General features: G+C 45.8%; 1 protein-coding gene across 6 annotated transcripts in view; it reads left to right on the forward strand.

Annotated features, from left to right (window-relative positions):
* PDE4D (phosphodiesterase 4D) overlaps positions 1-18,650 on the forward strand; it is a 1,320,537-nt gene that overhangs the window by 1,192,927 nt on the left and 108,960 nt on the right. The window lies entirely within an intron of this gene.

The following is an 18,650-nucleotide window of genomic DNA, read 5'->3' on the forward strand; positions in this document are numbered from 1 at the left end:
GAACTGGAAATCCAGTTGTTGGCGCTTTTCAAATCTTCACACTAAAATGTAATTGAAACAGTGTTCTACCCACAGGTGTGAAACACAGCTGTAACCAGTGGTGCAGCAATAGTGGTGCAGAGGTTTGGGCCAGAGTATTTGCTCTTCAATGGTCCTGTGCTGGTGGTAATCACTACTACATATGCTTTGAATGGAGATAATCTAAAACTGTTTTCCATCCCCTTACACCTCTCATACTGTGGGTGTCCTTAGTGGGTTATGTTACGCCATACAATGCCTGTTGGGCCCAATGTAAAACTTGCACTGGGGCCCAGAGCGTCTTAACTGTCATGTTTACAAATTATCACTGGAGACCTGTCGCAGTTGTTTTGGTTCAATGCTGTTGTGATCAGAGATGGATCAACCAAAATACAAAGTCCTGTTCCTCGTGGCTCAACTCAAAAGGACAGGGCAAGCAGGGAAAACCAAAGTTGCTCACCTAGGGTTCTGTATCCCCATAATCCATTTCAGGTAATTAGTCTTTCTGTGAGTTCCTAATGAATGGATCAGTACAATAGAGGACTGTTTAGACAGTTTGATAATAAAATGCTCCTAACCATAGTGGTGGGACACTGCAGATTTCAGTGACTTACTACAGTCAGACTTGACACTAGGGAAAAAACTATTATGATGCCAGTTGCCAGACTGTCCTGCTGATCAAATATTAGAGGAAAGGGTGAGAACCCCTTCTGTAGTTTGTGTTGTGGGAGAATTTAACAACCCCCTTAACAAACCTTTATATTACAGAGGGTGGGCAGTTTATAGGGTAAAATCGCCATAGCTGTCCATTTTTCTGGACACATGACCATCAGATTTCATATTAAAACAAACCAGAAGTAAAAAATAAACAGATGAAAGAAAGTTGTCTACAGTCTAGTCCGTATCCACAATACTTTCCTGGAATCCTATAGTCTTATTTTGTGTTTAAAGGACAACTGAAGTGAGAGGGATATGGAGGCTGCTAGATTTCCTGGCTATCCTGCTGATCCTCTTCCTCCAATACTTTTAGTCATAGACCCTGAACAAGCATGCAGTAGATCAGATTTTTCTGATATTGTCAGATCGGACAAGATTAGCTGCATGCTTGTTTCTGGTATGAGTCTGGTGTGATTAAGGCCTCTTTTCCATGGACTGCTGCTAGGCAGTGAAATGCCTCTCAAACTCTCAACTGCTCACTACTGCCTGGTAAATGCTTGTTGCTGCCTGGAAACTGCTTGCTGAGCACACAGCTCAACAGTTCGTGGAAAGGAGGCCTAAAGCCCAATCTACACGATATGATTCTTTGTGCGAGTCGATTACGATTCTATTTATGATCCGATTAAATCAGACATGTCCGATCGGGATTCGATTCAATTTGATTTGCCATTGCAAAATCAAATTGAATCGAATCCCAATCGGACATGTCGGATTTAATTGGATCGTAAATAGAATCGTAATCTAATCGCACAAAGAATCGTATCGTTTATGGGGCTTAAGACACTGCAGCAGCTAAATAGATTAGCAGGGCTGCCAGGCAGCTGGTATTGTTTAAAAGGAAATAAATATAGGAGCCCCGTATTCTTCTCGCCTTCAGTTGTCCTTTACAGGTTAAAATATACCATTAAAAGCTTTTGACTGCTTCACGAACGAACAGCAGTTTCTAACATTGAGAAAGCCATCCACTTATGAGCTACTGAACTGACCTACAGGTATTCCTTTTTATGATGGTTTTTTCACAGTCCTGGCTTGTTAAATCCTGTGTAACAGATGGACAAATTTGACAAACTCAGGGTAAGGAAAAATATTCTGACTGGCTGTTCTGTTGTGTAGCTGCTTCAATTTTGCACCCCCGAACCCCCCCCCCTCTCCCTCCCAAATCTGCACCTGTGCTGTTTGTACTGGTCTTGACTGGTCAAGACTACAGGATTGCTCCTTCCTCTACTAAGCAGCTGTAGATGGCAGTGGGAATCACATGACTACATATAGGGTGCTGTTTGGGCAAATTTGCTTGGCTACACTTTGCCAAAGTGTTGTGTGGTTAGTTTTCAATGGACAAGGCCTCACTTGGGTGCTGACATTAAAGGACACCTAAACTGAGAAGGATGTGGAGGCTGCCATATTTAATTCCTTTTAAATGATGCCAGTTGCCAGACTGTCCTGCTGATCCTCTAATACATTTAACCATAGACCCTGAACCAGCATGCAGATCGGAAGTTTGACTTTATTTGCCGCATGCTTGTTTAAGAGGTGTGGTTCAGACACTACTGATGCATGAAAGGTCAGCATGACTGCCTGGTATTGCATCAAAGGAAATATGGCAGCCTCCATATAACTCTCACTTCAGGTTTTCTTTAAAGCCGACCTGAACTAAGAACTTCCTCTGCTCTAAATAAGCAACAGCATAACCTTTTTAGGTGAAAAACCTTTCTTTGTTACAGCTGATAAAAATCCTGCAATAAATCTGCCGTGTCTACTTCCTGCTTTCAGGGAAGTAGACAAAGGGTTAACATGTGTTTACAAATTAGCTGCTCTGCCAAGGACTGCTTTGATTCCTAAGCTGACACAGCTAAGGTCAAATCATACTTGTGATTTATCACAGGTGAGGGGGAATTAGACAGGCTAAACTCTCTACATACATACAGGGTGCATTTCTCTCGGTTTTTCTTCTGTCCTGTGCAAGAGTTCAGGCCCACTTTAAACCATGGTAACTTGTGCTGGGTTTTCACATTGGAGTGCTTGATGGGAGAGACGTGTAAAGCCCCATACATACTCTCAACAGTAGTCTTTTATGCAGCACAATTGGCAAACCGCTTTAGTTGTGAAACAAGTTGAAACTAAAAAAAAAGTATTTTGCTATTGTTCAAACAGCTGATAAGACTGATAAGAAGTCAATCCAACAGTAGGATTGACTTCTTATGAGTCTTATCAGCTGTTTGAACATTAGCAAAATACTTTTTTTTTTTTTTTTTTCTTTGTTTCAACTTGTTTCACAAGAAAACTTGGTTGACAATTGTGCTGCATAAAAGACTACTGTTAAAGGCCTGTATGGGGCTTAAAGGGAAGGTCCAAGCAAAATAAAATGAGTTTCACTTACCTGGGGCTTCTACCAGCCCCATGCAGCTTCTACCAGCCCCATGCAGCCATCCTGTGCCCTCGTAGTCACTCACTGCTGCTCCAGTCCCCCGCTAGCAGCTTGCCGACCTCGGAAGTCGGCGGGCCGCATTGCGCACATTTTTAAGCATCCCCGCTAGTGCAGGAACATTAACACATACATTTTTACGCATTACTGGTTCAAAAATTTACGCATTGAACCAGGAATGCGTAAAAATGTATGTGTTAATGTTCCTGCACTAGCGGGAATGCGTAAAAATGTACGCAATGCGGCCCGCCGACCTCCGAGGTCGGCAAGCTGCCAGCGGGGGACTGGAGCAGCAGTGAGTGACTACGAGGGCACAGGATGGCTGCATGGGGCTGGTAGAAGCCCCAGGTAAGTGAAACTCATTTTTTTTTTATTTTGCTTGAACCTTCCCTTTAAGATCACTTTATCAGCGAGCATAACATATTAGGAAGAGGTCCACCAATCTCCATAATGACCTTTTTGAAGTCCCAACCTTAAACCTACCCCATAATATTAAAGGTGCGTACACACGCACTATTGTAACAGACGGGCCCGTCAGACCCTCCCGCGGCGCAGTCGTTCTGCCGACAGTAGGACGCGAGTACAGGCAGCCTGCGGGCGGATCAGTCACAAATAGTCTGATCAGTCTACCAACAGCCTGTACTCTCGTACTACTGTCGGCATAACGACTGCGCCGCGGGAGGGTCTGATGGACCCGTCGTTTGTTACAATAGTGCGTGTGTAAGAGATAGCTGAACAATGTTCCAGAAGTGGTGTGTGAGCATAGGAATATGGCGGACCTTAGCTGATTCGTGGTGCTGGCGCCAAAATGAAGTGTGGGAATTCTAATTTGGCCACAGAAATATTGCATCCAGTGTGTGTAATGGATGGGGAGCGATTTGCTGTGTTGATGTAAACTTGGCTGACTAGGTTGCCTGCTAGTCAAAACTGGATATTATCAACCGATTTATTCTGTAAGAACTAGCGAGGAGTGCAAATATTGAAATTTGCTTTGTCCACTGTTTGCCTTGTGATATCTAGCCGCCTGTCTTAATGGGATATTTTTCTGGCAGAGCAATAATTTAATCATAAAATACAGCGACCCCCCTTCCCCTTGGCAGTGACCTCTGCCACCTTCCCCCACCCCCCACACCACCAGTGTGAGCCTCCAGTCTGCAATACTTCTGTCCAGCCCGAGAAGAGTATTGGTTACCCTTTCCATTGATGAGCTGCATGGTTATGTTGATATTTATAATATATTACAAGCCACATGACTCCCTTACCCCTCATTTAGTGCAATACAGAAAGATACATGTAGGAAATCCATTAATTTAAAGTATAGCCGCTATGATATAACTTTCCAAGAGTTTAATACAGGATAGTGCCGGTTACCCGGAACTCGACTAACCAGCAGTCTACACCATTCAGTACAAATCCCTGGCAGCACTCAGTGGTGAAGGCCAACTACTTAGGTTGCTGGTGGGCTCTGCTGTGCTTACTGGGTTCCATGGCTCCCTCTGAATATACTTTCAATTACTGTATTTTAACATTTAATACAGAGTTCTTGGCATGTGTATAGAGGGATGGAACCTTCCTAGAGCCCCAGTTATTCGAACTCAACTAACCAGAAGTCTTAACCATCCAGCAGAAATCTGCTTCCATTTGCTTTTCAGGAGGGCTATATGACTGCCTCAGTGGCATACACAAAGAAGTAAAAAAAAGTAAAGGCAAGATGTTTAAAGGATTGGTACTAGAAGTACCCATAATTCTTATGCCACAAGTACACTTTAACATCTGCTGAAATTCACACGGGGGGAGAGGAGGGGTTGGGGGTGGTTGTCTTGGTGTGTGTGTGGGGGGGGGGGGGCAGCAGATGCACATCTAGAGACTCATCCAACATTGGCCAATCACTGACCAATTTTGCCACCTTCATGTAGTATGAGGGCCAAAAGAATTTGAATACTATGAACAAATTGTGTAGGTAAGCTCGTATACTAAATGGAAGTTGTAAAATTGGCCAATAACTGGCCATTCAAAATTGTTTGTGTACCAAGCTTAAAGGGAAACTGAAGTAAGAGGTACATGAAGGCTGCCATATTTATTTCCTTTTAATCAATACCAGTTGCCTGGCAGCCCTGCTGGTCTATTTCTCTGCAGTAGTATCTGAATAACACCAGAAACAAGCATGCAGCTAGTCTTGTCTGATCTGACTTTAAAGTCTGAAACACCTGATCTGCTGCATGCTTGTTCAGGGGCTATGGCTAATAGTATGAGGCAGAGAATCAGCAGGTCTGCCAGGTAACTGGTATTGCTTAAAGGGAACCAGAGACATTTGGGGGAAAGCGGTTATACATACCTGGGGCTTCCTCCAGCCCCATACGCACGGATCGCTCCCACGCTGCCGTCCTCCGCTGCCTGGATCCACCGCTACCGGGTCCCGTCATTACCGCCAGTCGGCCGGCAGACGCGGCCAATTGTCCGCATCACAGGGGCTCCCTCCATATAAGTACGCGTGAGGCGACATACTGCGCAGCCTCATGTGTACGGGTATGGAGGGAGCCCCTGTGATGCGGACAATTGGCCGCGTCCGCCGGAAGTGACGGGACCCGGTACCGGCGATAGAGGAAGCGGAAGATGGCGGCGTGGGAGCGATCCAGGCTTATGGGGCTGGAAGAAGCCCCAGGTATGTATAAAAGCTTTTTGTATTTTTAATGAAGGTTCCTCTCTGGTTCCCTTTAAAAGGAAATCAACATGGCAGCCTCCATATACCTCTCTTCAATTCCCCTTTAATGGGAGCAGAGATCCCCCCTGTTCCACAACACAGTGGCTTTCACGAAGTATATTTTAGTGAACTGGGCCAGAGAACCTCTTTACCGGTTCACTGAGCAAATCTCATCCACTGGTCCAAATATAACAGATACAGGCCCAGTGCACACCAAAAACCTCTAGCTTTAAGGCCAAGCTGCAGGGCCACACAACACAGCACTCAAGTGATACACTCACACTCTTTCTCCCCACCAACAGAGCTCTCTGTTGGTGGGGTCTGATCGCCCCTCAGGTGTTTTTTTTTTTTTTCCTTTCTTTTAATATTCTTAACCATTTTTATATCACCCCACCACCACCACCACCACCACCACCACCAGCAGCCATTCAGCGTGATCGGCTGTCATAGGCTTCAGCTTATGACAGCGGATCACTTCCATAGCAACAGAGGGGATAGCCATGTCACACGGCTGTCCCCAGTACAGCGCTGCTGCAGATCGCATAAGCAGAAGTAAAAAGACGCCTATGTGCGATCTCCTGCAGTAGCCGGCCCCAGGGCTTGATGCCAATTGGCGTTAGGCGGTCCTGGGGCCGCCGCCACGGTCACGCTCATTTGCGTGACGTGGTCTTTAGATAAAGACAGTTTAACATGTGAGATAGTGTGATGGTTTTGCCACTTTTACAGTAATTGAAAACCAAGGCATATGTCGGCCTTACTATTTACTTTTATTCCTCTACTAGCTGATGACCCGGCGTTGCCTGGGTATGTATTTGGCTGGTGTTGGATCCGCCCACTTTTTCTAATACTAGATTACTCCATGACCTAGTTTGTGAGCTTTGTGGTCTTTGGTTTCATTTTAATGCAAATTATTGATGCTAATCTGATTGGCTGTGGCTCTACTCCTTTTCTGATTTTGAACCCCAGTCACCCAATGACCAACTGTACCAGGTTTCAGGGTTGTGCCACTAACCGTGCAAGAATGGTAGCAATTGAATATTCCCCTTGAAAATCAATAGGTGAATTTTGATTGGCTTTTGTAGGCTGAATATTCCCAGTCACCCAGTGACCAACTGTGCAAAGTTTGAGAACCCTGCCATTAACAGTGTAAGAATGGCTGCAGTTTACATTTTCTCAGGGAAATTTGTATTTGTCTCCGCCTACTTTTGGGTTATGGGGATAAAAAATATCCTATATGTTCCAAGTAATGTACTATGTGTGCCAAATTTCATTCAAATCTGTTAAGCCGTTGTTGTGTGATTAACAAGCATTCAAACATCCAAACGTTTGCATTTTATAATATTAGTGAGATTACTTCTACAATTAATCATTTAACCTTGTGATACGTACTTTGGTGTCACCGGCTATTTAAATAGAACCTAAATTTGGTTTCATATATTATGCAAATGTTTTTTATCCTGAGGTCAGTGTCAGATTATAGCTGGGACATGTCTTGGTAATTTTTAGGAGGTGATGATATCTATCTGTACTGCTTGACGCACTTGCAATATGACTTGCACAATTAAACTTAGCATCTGAAAAAGACTCTTCAATTTGCCACATTAACATAGGACTGATCTGTTCCGTGGCAATGCAGTGGCCATATGACTCCAAATGTCTGCATTCTGATATAGTTTCTCATATTCTTCAGACTCTGACAGTAGTCCTCCTGGTCTAGGACTTTTGATGTATCTGATAAGGGAGGAGTTGTGTAAATTTAGCTTTATCGATTTATATCAAGTTGTCCAATAACAGACCTCTGAGTGTACTGTACAAACTGCTACAGAGATGTGGCAAAACCCTTCCTCAAATTTACTACAGCCTGCAAATCGCTAAAAGTAAACTTGCAATAGAATGGGGCTTGAAGGGTCATTATGGTGCACCAGGAATGGTACCTTTTTGCCTCCCCAATCTCACCAACAGGAAAACTAGCCTACATTAAAGGGGAACTTCAGCCTAAAAGTCATTAAGTTATATTAGTAGTTATGTTAATTAAAATAAGTAATATAATCTCTTATCCACCCCGTTTTAAAAGAACCGGCAAATGTTTGTGATTTCATGGGGGCGGCCATCTTTTTCATGGGGGCAGCCATCTTTTTGGTTGAAAGGAGGTTACAGGGAGCATGAGGCACAGTTCCAACTGTCCTGTGTCCTGATCACCCCTCCCAGCTGCATGTGCTATGCTTCAAATCTCAAATTCAAAAAAACAAACCAAAACAGCAGAACGAGAACATCAGAAATCCCATCATGCTTTGCACAGCATCAGGGGAAAAATGCCCGGGCAGTTTTCTTCTGTGCAGCTAAAAATGAGGCTTGGGTAAGAAAAACACCAAGCCTTTTCAGCGCTGCCGAGTAGATTTTTAGTCTGGAGGTTCACTTTAGAGGAACTTTTTACCAGGATTTAACTTCACCCCAATCAGTAGCCTACACCCCCTTTCCCATTTTTTTTTCTCAAATAGATCATCAAAAACCTGGCTGATATTGTGGTGAAACCTCTCCCACAGTGTGATGTCAGAACCATGGCCCTGACAGTTTTCTGTCTGTAGACTTCATTGCATCATGGTAAATGCCGGTTTCCAACTGTCCGCTGGCTACCTAAAATTGGTGCATGGTGGGTCAGGCAACCAAAACTTTGCTATGGGGCTCCTTAATTTCTAGCCACGTCCCTGATCAGAAGTGTTCCAAATACGTTAATTTCTCTGTGGTCAGAGCCACCACTACATCTTGTTAGTTAGAGGGTAGGGGTGGCAGAGCTAACTGTTAACACGCCTCCCTATCAGAGCGTAAAGGGTAGTATGGCCAAACTGCCACCTTCACGTAGGAGGCAATGGTGGGGAGTGGTTTATCCAGCTATGGGATGGAAGGTGAAGTGGACTCTTTGACAAAACTTTTTTTAAACGAGGGTGTTCCACAAAGTTATAGCAGTTTGCGTTTATCTGCTCGTAAGTTATTTCTGTTTAATGTAACTTGCATCTCAGGTTAACCTCTCTTCTCCCTGCACTGCTTGTCACATGACTGCAGAACGCCAGTAACAGTTCAGCTTTTTCAATCGAAATGAAGATCGATCTGGCATGTTGGGGTGACGATTTTGAACTGGAAAATCTACAAAAAGTGTGGCATATTCATGGTGTAAAATTCATGGGTCCCCAAGCAAAACTTTGGGCGCTAGTCTAGCTTAGGCGACCCAGCAGGAAACATCGTAGGGAAATTCAGCTAATGAGATTGGGTCTTGGAAGGCACTCTCTTAAACTGCTAGGTTTCCAATAGGTTGTAGTAAACTAGGCCTACACTATTCAGCCAATCACAACGCTTTGTGTTGTAGAGGGAGCTGTGATTGGAGAACTGTTCCCTATGAGGTTTCCTGCTGGGTCCCCTAAAGTAGACTAGCGCCAAACTTTGATAGCCCCTCTCTTCCCCATATTTTCAAAACCTTTGCTGCCTCTTGGTGCCTTTCATGGCCTGGGGGGCCAAAAAACAAGTGTGGCCATCATGATCTTCACACCCATACCATGTGAAGCCACAAAAACACCTGATGTGGAGGAAGTAATCCAAAAGGTCCTCATGTTGAAAACTTGTGATTATCTCAAACACCCATAGTTTCCATTCACAAAACAGACTATTTTGGGGCCATGGCTGGTCTGCTTTGTCAAGGCAAACAGTATTGAAAAATATCACTAATATTCTGCATGAGTGCGGACCTTCTGGATTACTTTGGTCTTATTTCGGTCCAGCACTTCCGAAAAACGCACATTGTGCAAACTCAAACCTGCATTTTGGATGATTGGGTTAAGGACCCCTGTATGGGAGGAAGAAAAGGTTAGTAGTTGGGCCCTGCCCCACAGCATTTGCAGGGGCTGCTCCCCTATAGTTAAGTCCCTGTGTGTAGCCATCTTATCACTAGCATATTACATTCCGCATATGTATTTCTATATGTGTGTCTTTTTTCTGTGAATGTTAAGAGGGAAATTCGTATCTGGCTATCAGTTGTATGGGAAATGTATTGATTTGATGGGAAATGGAAATCTGAAGCATGCAATCAATATTGTTTTTGCATCGAATCGCAATTGTGAATTTGCATTCAATGGAAATGACTCCATTGACAGGCATTGGTTTTAGTTTCAATGGGAATCATCGCATTGTGAATTTGCACTTAGTGGAAAGGTGCCTTAAAGCGGAACTGTAGATATAAAATAAACATTGTTTCACTTACCTGGGGCTTCCCCAAGCCCCCAGCAGCCGTCCTGTCCCACGCCGTTCTCAACGAGCCTCCGTTCGCCCGCCGCCAGCTACTTTCGGTTTCGCCGCCAGGCCACTGCGCCTGCGTGGCTCTGGCCACACGTATCCTTTTTTCGCGTTCCCTGCTATTGCAGAGGGGAATGCGAAGGAAGGATACACTTGGCAGGGCTGCGCTGGCTTTGACTTACAAGTCGAGGAATGGAGCGGCGGGGGAACGGAGACTCGGCGCAGGACAGGACGGCTCCTGGGGGCTTGGGGAAGCCCCAGGTAAGTGAAACAATGCTTCATTTGTATCTACAGTTCCGCTTTAATGGCAGTCTCCACTAGAGCGGAAACCGGGCCTAATTCAGAGAGTTTCCCCACAGGCAAATCGCACGGCGAAACTCTCCCATAGGAAACTATGGCACCGCCGGCCAAATTACCATAGCGATTCGGGCCGACACTGCCCACAGGTCTGCTCTACTGTGCAGAGGAGTCGCGCCTGTGCAGTACAGCAGAACCAATCGAACTTGTCTATTTCCGCTGGAGCCAGAACGGAGAGCCGCTACTGCGCCTGTGCTGGGGAAAGTAAATATTGCAAGCCCTATTGCGTCCGCGCCACATCTGACATCCTTTGTGGGCTGTGGTTTCGGGGGAGCAACGCTGGATCCCTGAGGTTTAAGAGGATGAGGAAAAGCCTCATTAGGATCCCTAGGCATCCCGTTTCTGAAGTACCCCCTGAGGGTTTTTTTCTTTTTATAGTGTTTTACTAGATCTCCCACAAATCTCATCAGTGTGTGGCCAGCTTAATTGACCAGCTGCAAAGTTTACAGTGCTGATACCTGAAACATGTTGTACTCACTGATTTTTGCATATTATGAAATAACTAAATATTCTCCAGTCACATGTGCAGATTTCTTCCTGGCAGAAAATCATGCTTAGTGTTCAGTGATGGATCTTTGAAACATCCTAAGCTGCGTGAGTGTGTTGTACGTAAAATAAAGGCACCAGGACATAGCAGATAGTGGCATATCGGCAACATTTACAGAAATCAACTACTTTAGAGAATTCATTTTTGTTTGTAAAATATCAGTAGCTATTACTGATTTTACTGCAGCTAAACCTACTCTTTCAGAACTCTTCCCCTCCAGTGCCTAACCCTAACCACCCACCCCAACACCTAACCTTAACCACCCACCCAACCCCTTTCCTGATGCCTGACCATAACTTCCACTCCCCCCACCTTCTTGACACATAACCTTAAAGGATACCTGAACTGACATGTGACATGATGAGATAGACATGTGTATTTACAGTGCCTAGCACACAAATAACTATGCTGTGTTCTTTTTTTTCTTTCTCTGTCTCAGAGTTAAATATCAGGTATGTTAGTGGCTGACTCAGTCCTGAATCAGACAGGAAGTGACTACAGTGTGACCCTCACTGATAAGAAATTACAACTATAAAACACTTTCCTAGCAGAACATGGCTTCTGAGAGCAAGAAAGAGATACAAAGGGGAATTTCTTATCAGTGAGAGTCACGCTGTAGTCACTTCCTGTCTGAGTCAGGACTGAGTCAGCCACTTACCTACCTGACATTTAACTCTTTGAGACAGAGAAAGAAAAAAAAGAACACAGCATAGTTATTTGTGTGCTAGGCACTGTACATACACAAGTCTTTCTCATCATGTCACAGGTCAGTTCGGGTATCCTTTAACTGTTCCCACCACGAAAAAATCATGGAAATGACTGAAGTTTCTGCATAAATTTTATGTAATGGTAAATTTTACCGGGTGCCCAAGTTTTTACTTGGCTGTCCAGTTGCTGCTAATTAACATTAGTGTCAATGGCAGCAACCAAATTGTCCATTTACCCCAGGCACCCAAATGTCTGTCAGTGTGTCACTGTCTGTTGCTATGTGTCCGTGTCCTATATACTGTATGTGTGTGTATATGCATGCATGTGTGTATCTGTGTTGTCTCGCGTGTATCGGTCTGTCTGTATGTGTGTGGCTGTCCTGTGTGTCACTGTATGTACTGCATATTTCCCAACTTTTTGAGATGAGAAAGAGGGACACTTAAGCCACGCCCCTTCCACACCCCTGATCACGTTCCATCACACCCCTAGTCACGCGTACTATAAAGATTTCATAAGAAGGTTATTATTCAATCCAGTCCACACTGGTCCTTTCTATCCTGGTTCATTTTCCTTCATATTAACGTTTTAAAATTAGTAATATATCAATTTAGGATGGGAATAAAGTTTAGAGTCAAACACATTTTTTTAGTAGAGAAATATATATATATTAACATAGGAAGAGGGACAAAGTCCTGAAAGAGGGACTGTCCCTCCAAAAGAGGGACAGTTGGGAGCTGTCTGTGTCTCTCATTGTGTGTATCTGAGTGTCTGCAGAGGTGTAGCGTTAGGGGTTGCAGAGGTTGCGACTGCATTGGGGCACTTGGGCTAGAGGGGCCCCACAGGCCCCTTCCTCAACTACAGTTTTAGCTCTTTATTGGTCCTGTGCTGGTAATAATCACTTGTATAGATGCTTTGAATAGTAGTAATTAACAAGCTGTTCCCCATCCCCTTCTTGCACCTCTGACACTGTAGCTGTCCTTGACAGGTTTTGGTGCAACCTATCATTTATGTACAGACTGCTTGGAGGGCCCAATGTGAAACTCACTGGGGCCCATAGCTCCTTGGCTACGCCACTGTATGTCTGTGTGTGTATATGTATGTATGTGTGTGTGGCTGTATGTGTCACTGTATGTATGTGTGCATCTGTCTGTGTAGCTCTGTGTGGCTGTCTGTGTGTATCTGTGTAGTTCTGTCTGTGTGCATCTGTCTGTGTAGCTCTGTGTGGCTGTCGGTGTGTATCTGTGTAGTTCTGTCTGTGTGCATCTGTCTGTGTAGCTCTGTGTGGCTGTCGGTGTGTATCTGTGTAGTTCTGTCTGTGTGCATCTGTCTGTGTAGCTTTGTGTGGCTGTCTGTGTGTATCTGTGTAGTTCTGTCTGTGTGCATCTGTCTGTGTAGCTCTGTGTGGCTGTCGGTGTGTATCTGTGTAGTTCTGTCTGTGTGCATCTGTCTGTGTAGCTCTGTGTGGCTGTCTGTGTGTATCTGTGTAGTTCTGTCTGTGTGCATCTGTCTGTGTAGCTTTGTGTGGCTGTCTGTGTGTATCTGTGTAGTTCTGTCTGTGTGCATCTGTCTGTGTAGCTCTGTGTGGCTGTCTGTGTGTATCTGTGTAGTTCTGTCTGTGTGCATCTGTCTGTGTAGCTCTGTGTGGCTGTCTGTGTGTATCTGTGTAGTTCTGTCTGTGTGCATCTGTCTGTGTAGCTCTGTGTGGCTGTCGGTGTGTATCTGTGTAGTTCTGTCTGTGTGCATCTGTCTGTGTAGCTTTGTGTGGCTGTCGGTGTGTATCTGTGTAGTTCTGTCTGTGTGCATCTGTCTGTGTAGCTCTGTGTGGCTGTCTGTGTGTATCTGTGTAGTTCTGTCTGTGTGTATCTGTCTGTGTAGCTCTGTGTGGCTGTCGGTGTGTATCTGTGTAGTTCTGTCTGTGTGCATCTGTCTGTGTAGCTTTGTGTGGCTGTCTGTGTGTATCTGTGTAGTTCTGTCTGTGTGTATCTGTCTGTGTAGCTCTGTGTGGCTGTCGGTGTGTATCTGTGTAGTTCTGTCTGTGTGTATCTGTCTGTGTAGCTTTGTGTGGCTGTCTGTGTGTATCTGTGTAGTTCTGTCTGTGTGCATCTGTCTGTGTAGCTCTGTGTGGCTGTCTGTGTGTATCTGTGTAGTTCTGTCTGTGTGTATCTGTCTGTGTAGCTCTGTGTGGCTGTCGGTGTGTATCTGTGTAGTTCTGTCTGTGTGTATCTGTCTGTGTAGCTCTGTGTGGCTGTCTGTGTGTATCTGTGTAGTTCTGTCTGTGTGCATCTGTCTGTGTAGCTCTGTGTGGCTGTCGGTGTGTATCTGTGTAGTTCTGTCTGTGTGCATCTGTCTGTGTAGCTCTGTGTGGCTGTCGGTGTGTATCTGTGTAGTTCTGTCTGTGTGCATCTGTCTGTGTAGCTCTGTGTGGCTGTCGGTGTGTATCTGTGTAGTTCTGTCTGTGTGTATCTGTCTGTGTAGCTCTGTGTGGCTGTCTGTGTGTATCTGTGTAGTTCTGTCTGTGTGTATCTGTCTGTGTAGCTCTGTGTGGCTGTCGGTGTGTATCTGTGTAGTTCTGTCTGTGTGCATCTGTCTGTGTAGCTTTGTGTGGCTGTCGGTGTGTATCTGTGTAGTTCTGTCTGTGTGCATCTGTCTGTGTAGCTCTGTGTGGCTGTCTGTGTGTATCTGTGTAGTTCTGTCTGTGTGCATCTGTCTGTGTAGCTTTGTGTGGCTGTCGGTGTGTATCTGTGTAGTTCTGTCTGTGTGCATCTGTCTGTGTAGCTCTGTGTGGCTGTCTGTGTGTATCTGTGTAGTTCTGTCTGTGTGCATCTGTCTGTGTAGCTCTGTGTGGCTGTCGGTGTGTATCTGTGTAGTTCTGTCTGTGTGCATCTGTCTGTGTAGCTCTGTGTGGCTGTCTGTGTGTATCTGTGTAGTTCTGTCTGTGTGCATCTGTCTGTGTAGCTCTGTGTGGCTGTCGGTGTGTATCTGTGTAGTTCTGTCTGTGTGCATCTGTCTGTGTAGCTCTGTGTGGCTGTCTGTGTGTATCTGTGTAGTTCTGTCTGTGTGCATCTGTCTGTGTAGCTCTGTGTGGCTGTCGGTGTGTATCTGTGTAGTTCTGTCTGTGTGCATCTGTCTGTGTAGCTCTGTGTGGCTGTCTGTGTGTATCTGTGTAGTTCTGTCTGTGTGCATCTGTCTGTGTAGCTTTGTGTGGCTGTCTGTGTGTATCTGTGTAGTTCTGTCTGTGTGCATCTGTCTGTGTAGCTCTGTGTGGCTGTCTGTGTGTATCTGTGTAGTTCTGTCTGTGTGCATCTGTCTGTGTAGCTCTGTGTGGCTGTCTGTGTGTATCTGTGTAGTTCTGTCTGTGTGCATCTGTCTGTGTAGCTCTGTGTGGCTGTCGGTGTGTATCTGTGTAGTTCTGTCTGTGTGCATCTGTCTGTGTAGCTTTGTGTGGCTGTCGGTGTGTATCTGTGTAGTTCTGTCTGTGTGCATCTGTCTGTGTAGCTCTGTGTGGCTGTCGGTGTGTATCTGTGTAGTTCTGTCTGTGTGCATCTGTCTGTGTAGCTCTGTGTGGCTGTCGGTGTGTATCTGTGTAGTTCTGTCTGTGTGCATCTGTCTGTGTAGCTCTGTGTGGCTGTCTGTGTGTATCTGTGTAGTTCTGTCTGTGTGCATCTGTCTGTGTAGCTCTGTGTGGCTGTCGGTGTGTATCTGTGTAGTTCTGTCTGTGTGCATCTGTCTGTGTAGCTCTGTGTGGCTGTCGGTGTGTATCTGTGTAGTTCTGTCTGTGTGCATCTGTCTGTGTAGCTCTGTGTGGCTGTCGGTGTGTATCTGTGTAGTTCTGTCTGTGTGTATCTGTCTGTGTAGCTCTGTGTGGCTGTCGGTGTGTATCTGTGTAGTTCTGTCTGTGTGTATCTGTCTGTGTAGCTTTGTGTGGCTGTCTGTGTGTATCTGTGTAGTTCTGTCTGTGTGCATCTGTCTGTGTAGCTCTGTGTGGCTGTCTGTGTGTATCTGTGTAGTTCTGTCTGTGTGTATCTGTCTGTGTAGCTTTGTGTGGCTGTCGGTGTGTATCTGTGTAGTTCTGTCTGTGTGTATCTGTCTGTGTAGCTTTGTGTGGCTGTCGGTGTGTATCTGTGTAGTTCTGTCTGTGTGTATCTGTCTGTGTAGCTTTGTGTGGCTGTCTGTGTGTATCTGTGTAGTTCTGTCTGTGTGTATCTGTCTGTGTAGCTCTGTGTGGCTGTCTGTGTGTATCTGTGTAGTTCTGTCTGTGTGTATCTGTCTGTGTAGCTTTGTGTGGCTGTCGGTGTGTATCTGTGTAGTTCTGTCTGTGTGTATCTGTCTGTGTAGCTTTGTGTGGCTGTCTGTGTGTATCTGTGTAGTTCTGTCTGTGTGCATCTGTCTGTGTAGCTCTGTGTGGCTGTCGGTGTGTATCTGTGTAGTTCTGTCTGTGTGCATCTGTCTGTGTAGCTCTGTGTGGCTGTCTGTGTGTATCTGTGTAGTTCTGTCTGTGTGTATCTGTCTGTGTAGCTTTGTGTGGCTGTCGGTGTGTATCTGTGTAGTTCTGTCTGTGTGTATCTGTCTGTGTAGCTTTGTGGCTGTCAGTGTGTGTATCTGTGTGCATCTGGCTGTCTGTTTGGCTTAGTGTGTGTATCTGTCAGTGTATATTTGTTTGTGGCTGTCAGTGTGTATATCTCTGTGTGTGTGGCTGTCGGTGTGTATATCTGTGTGTGGCTGTCGGTGTATATCTCTGTGTGTGTGTGTGTGTGTGTGTGTGTGTGTGTGTGTGTGTGTGTGTGTGTGTGTGTGTGTGTGGCTGTCGGTGTATATCTGTGTGTGTGTGTGTGTGTGTGTGTGGCTGTCAGTGTGTGTGTGGCTGTCAGTGTGTGTGTGTGGCTGTCTGTGTGTGTGTGTGTGGCTGTCTGTGTGTGTGTGTGTGTGGCTGTCTGTGTGTGTGTGTGTGTGGCTGTCTGTGTGTGTGTGGCTGTCTGTGTGTGTGTGTGTGTGGCTGTCTGTGTGTGTGTGGCTGTCTGTGTGTGTGTGTGTGTGTGTGTGTGTGTGTGTGTGTGGCTGTCAGTGTGTATATCTCTGTGTGTATCTCTGTGTGTGTGGCTGTCAGTGTGTATCTCTGTGTGTGTGGCTGTCAGTGTGTATATATCTGTGTGTATCTCTGTGTGTGTGGCTGTCAGTGTGTGTATCTGTGTGTGTGGCTGTCAGTGTGTGTATCTCTGTGTGTGTGGCTGTCAGTGTGTGTATCTCTGTGTGTGTGGCTGTCAGTGTGTGTATCTCTGTGTGTGTGGCTGTCAGTGTGTGTATCTCTGTGTGTGTGGCTGTCAGTGTGTGTATCTCTCTGTGTGTGGCTGTACGAGGGTGTATCTCTGTGTGTGTGGCTGTCAGTGTGTGTATCTCTGTGTGTGTGGCTCAGTGTGTGCATCTGTGTAGCGCTGTGTGTGTATGGCTGTCAGTGTGTGTATCTCTGTAGCAGTGTGTGTGTGTGTGTGTGTGTGTGTGTGTGTCTGTCAGTGTGTGTGTGACTGTCAGTGTGTGTATCTCTGTGTGTGTATCTCTGTGTGTGTGTGACTGTCAGTGTGTGTATCTCTGTGTGTGTATCTCTGTGTGTGTGTGACTGTCAATGTGTGTATCTCTGTGTGTGTGTGGCTGTCAGTGTGTGTATCTCTGTGTAGCAGTGTGTGTGTGTGTGTCTGTCAGTGTGTAAATCTGTGTGTGGGGCTGTCAGTGTGTGTCAGTGTGTATCTCTGTGTGTGTGGCTGTCAGTGTGTGTATCTCTGTGTGTGTGGCTGTCAGTGTGTGTATCTCTGTGTGTGTGTGGCTGTCAGTGTGTGTATCTCTGTGTGTGTGGCTGTCAGTGTGTGTATCTGTGTAGCGCTGTGTGTGTGTGTCTGTCAGTGTGTATATCTCTGTGTGTGTGGCTGTCAGTGTGTGTGTCAGTGTGTGTGTGTGTCAGTGTGTGTGTGGCTCAGTGTGTGTGTGTGTGTGTGTGTGTGTGTGTGTGTGTGTGTGTGTGTGTGTGTGTGTGGCTGTCAGTGTGTGCATCTCTGCGTGTGTGGCTGTCAGTGTGTGTATCTCTGCGTGTGTGGCTGTCAGTGTGTGTATCTCTGTCAGTGTGTGTGGCTGTCAGTGTGTGTATCTCTGTCAGTGTGTGTGGCTGTCAGTGTGTGTATCTGTGTAGCGCTGTGTGTGTGTGTGTGTGTGTGTGTGTGTGTGTGTCAGTGTCAGTGTGTATATCTCTGTGTGTGTGGCTGTCAGTGTGTGTGTGTGTGGCTGTCAGTGTGTGTGTGTGTGTGTGTGTGTGTGTGGCTGTCAGTGTGTGTGGCTTTCAGTGTGTGTGGCTGTCAGTGTGTGTGTGTGTGTGTGTGTGGCTGTCAGTGTGTGTATCTCTGTGTGTGTGTGGCTGTCAGTGTGTGTATCTCTGTGTGTGTGTGGCTGTCAGTGTGTGTATCTCTGTGTGTGTGTGGCTGTCAGTGTGTGTATCTCTGTGTGTGTGTGGCTGTCAGTGTGTGTATCTCTGTGTGTGTGTGGCTGTCAGTGTGTGTATCTCTGTGTGTGTGTGGCTGTCAGTGTGTGTATCTCTGTGTGTGTGTGTGGCTGTCAGTGTGTGTGGCTGTCAGTGTGTGTATCTCTGTGTGTGGCTGTCAGTGTGTGTGTGGCTGTCAGTGTGTGTGTGTGTGTGTGGCTGTCAGTGTGTGTATCTCTGTGTGTGGCTCAGTGTGTGTATCTCTGTGTGTGTGGCTGTCAGTGTGTGTGTGTGTGTGTGTGTGTGTGTGTGTGTGTGTGTGTGTGTGTGTGTGTGTGTGTGTGGCTGTCAGTGTGTATCTCTGTGTAGCTGTGTGTGTGGCTGTCAGTGTTTGTATCTGTGTTGTGCTGTGTGTGTATCTCTGTGTAGCTGTGTGTGT

Source organism: Hyperolius riggenbachi, chromosome 1 (genome assembly GCF_040937935.1).
Source record: "Hyperolius riggenbachi isolate aHypRig1 chromosome 1, aHypRig1.pri, whole genome shotgun sequence".
In the NCBI taxonomy this organism is placed as follows: Eukaryota; Metazoa; Chordata; class Amphibia; order Anura; family Hyperoliidae; genus Hyperolius; species Hyperolius riggenbachi.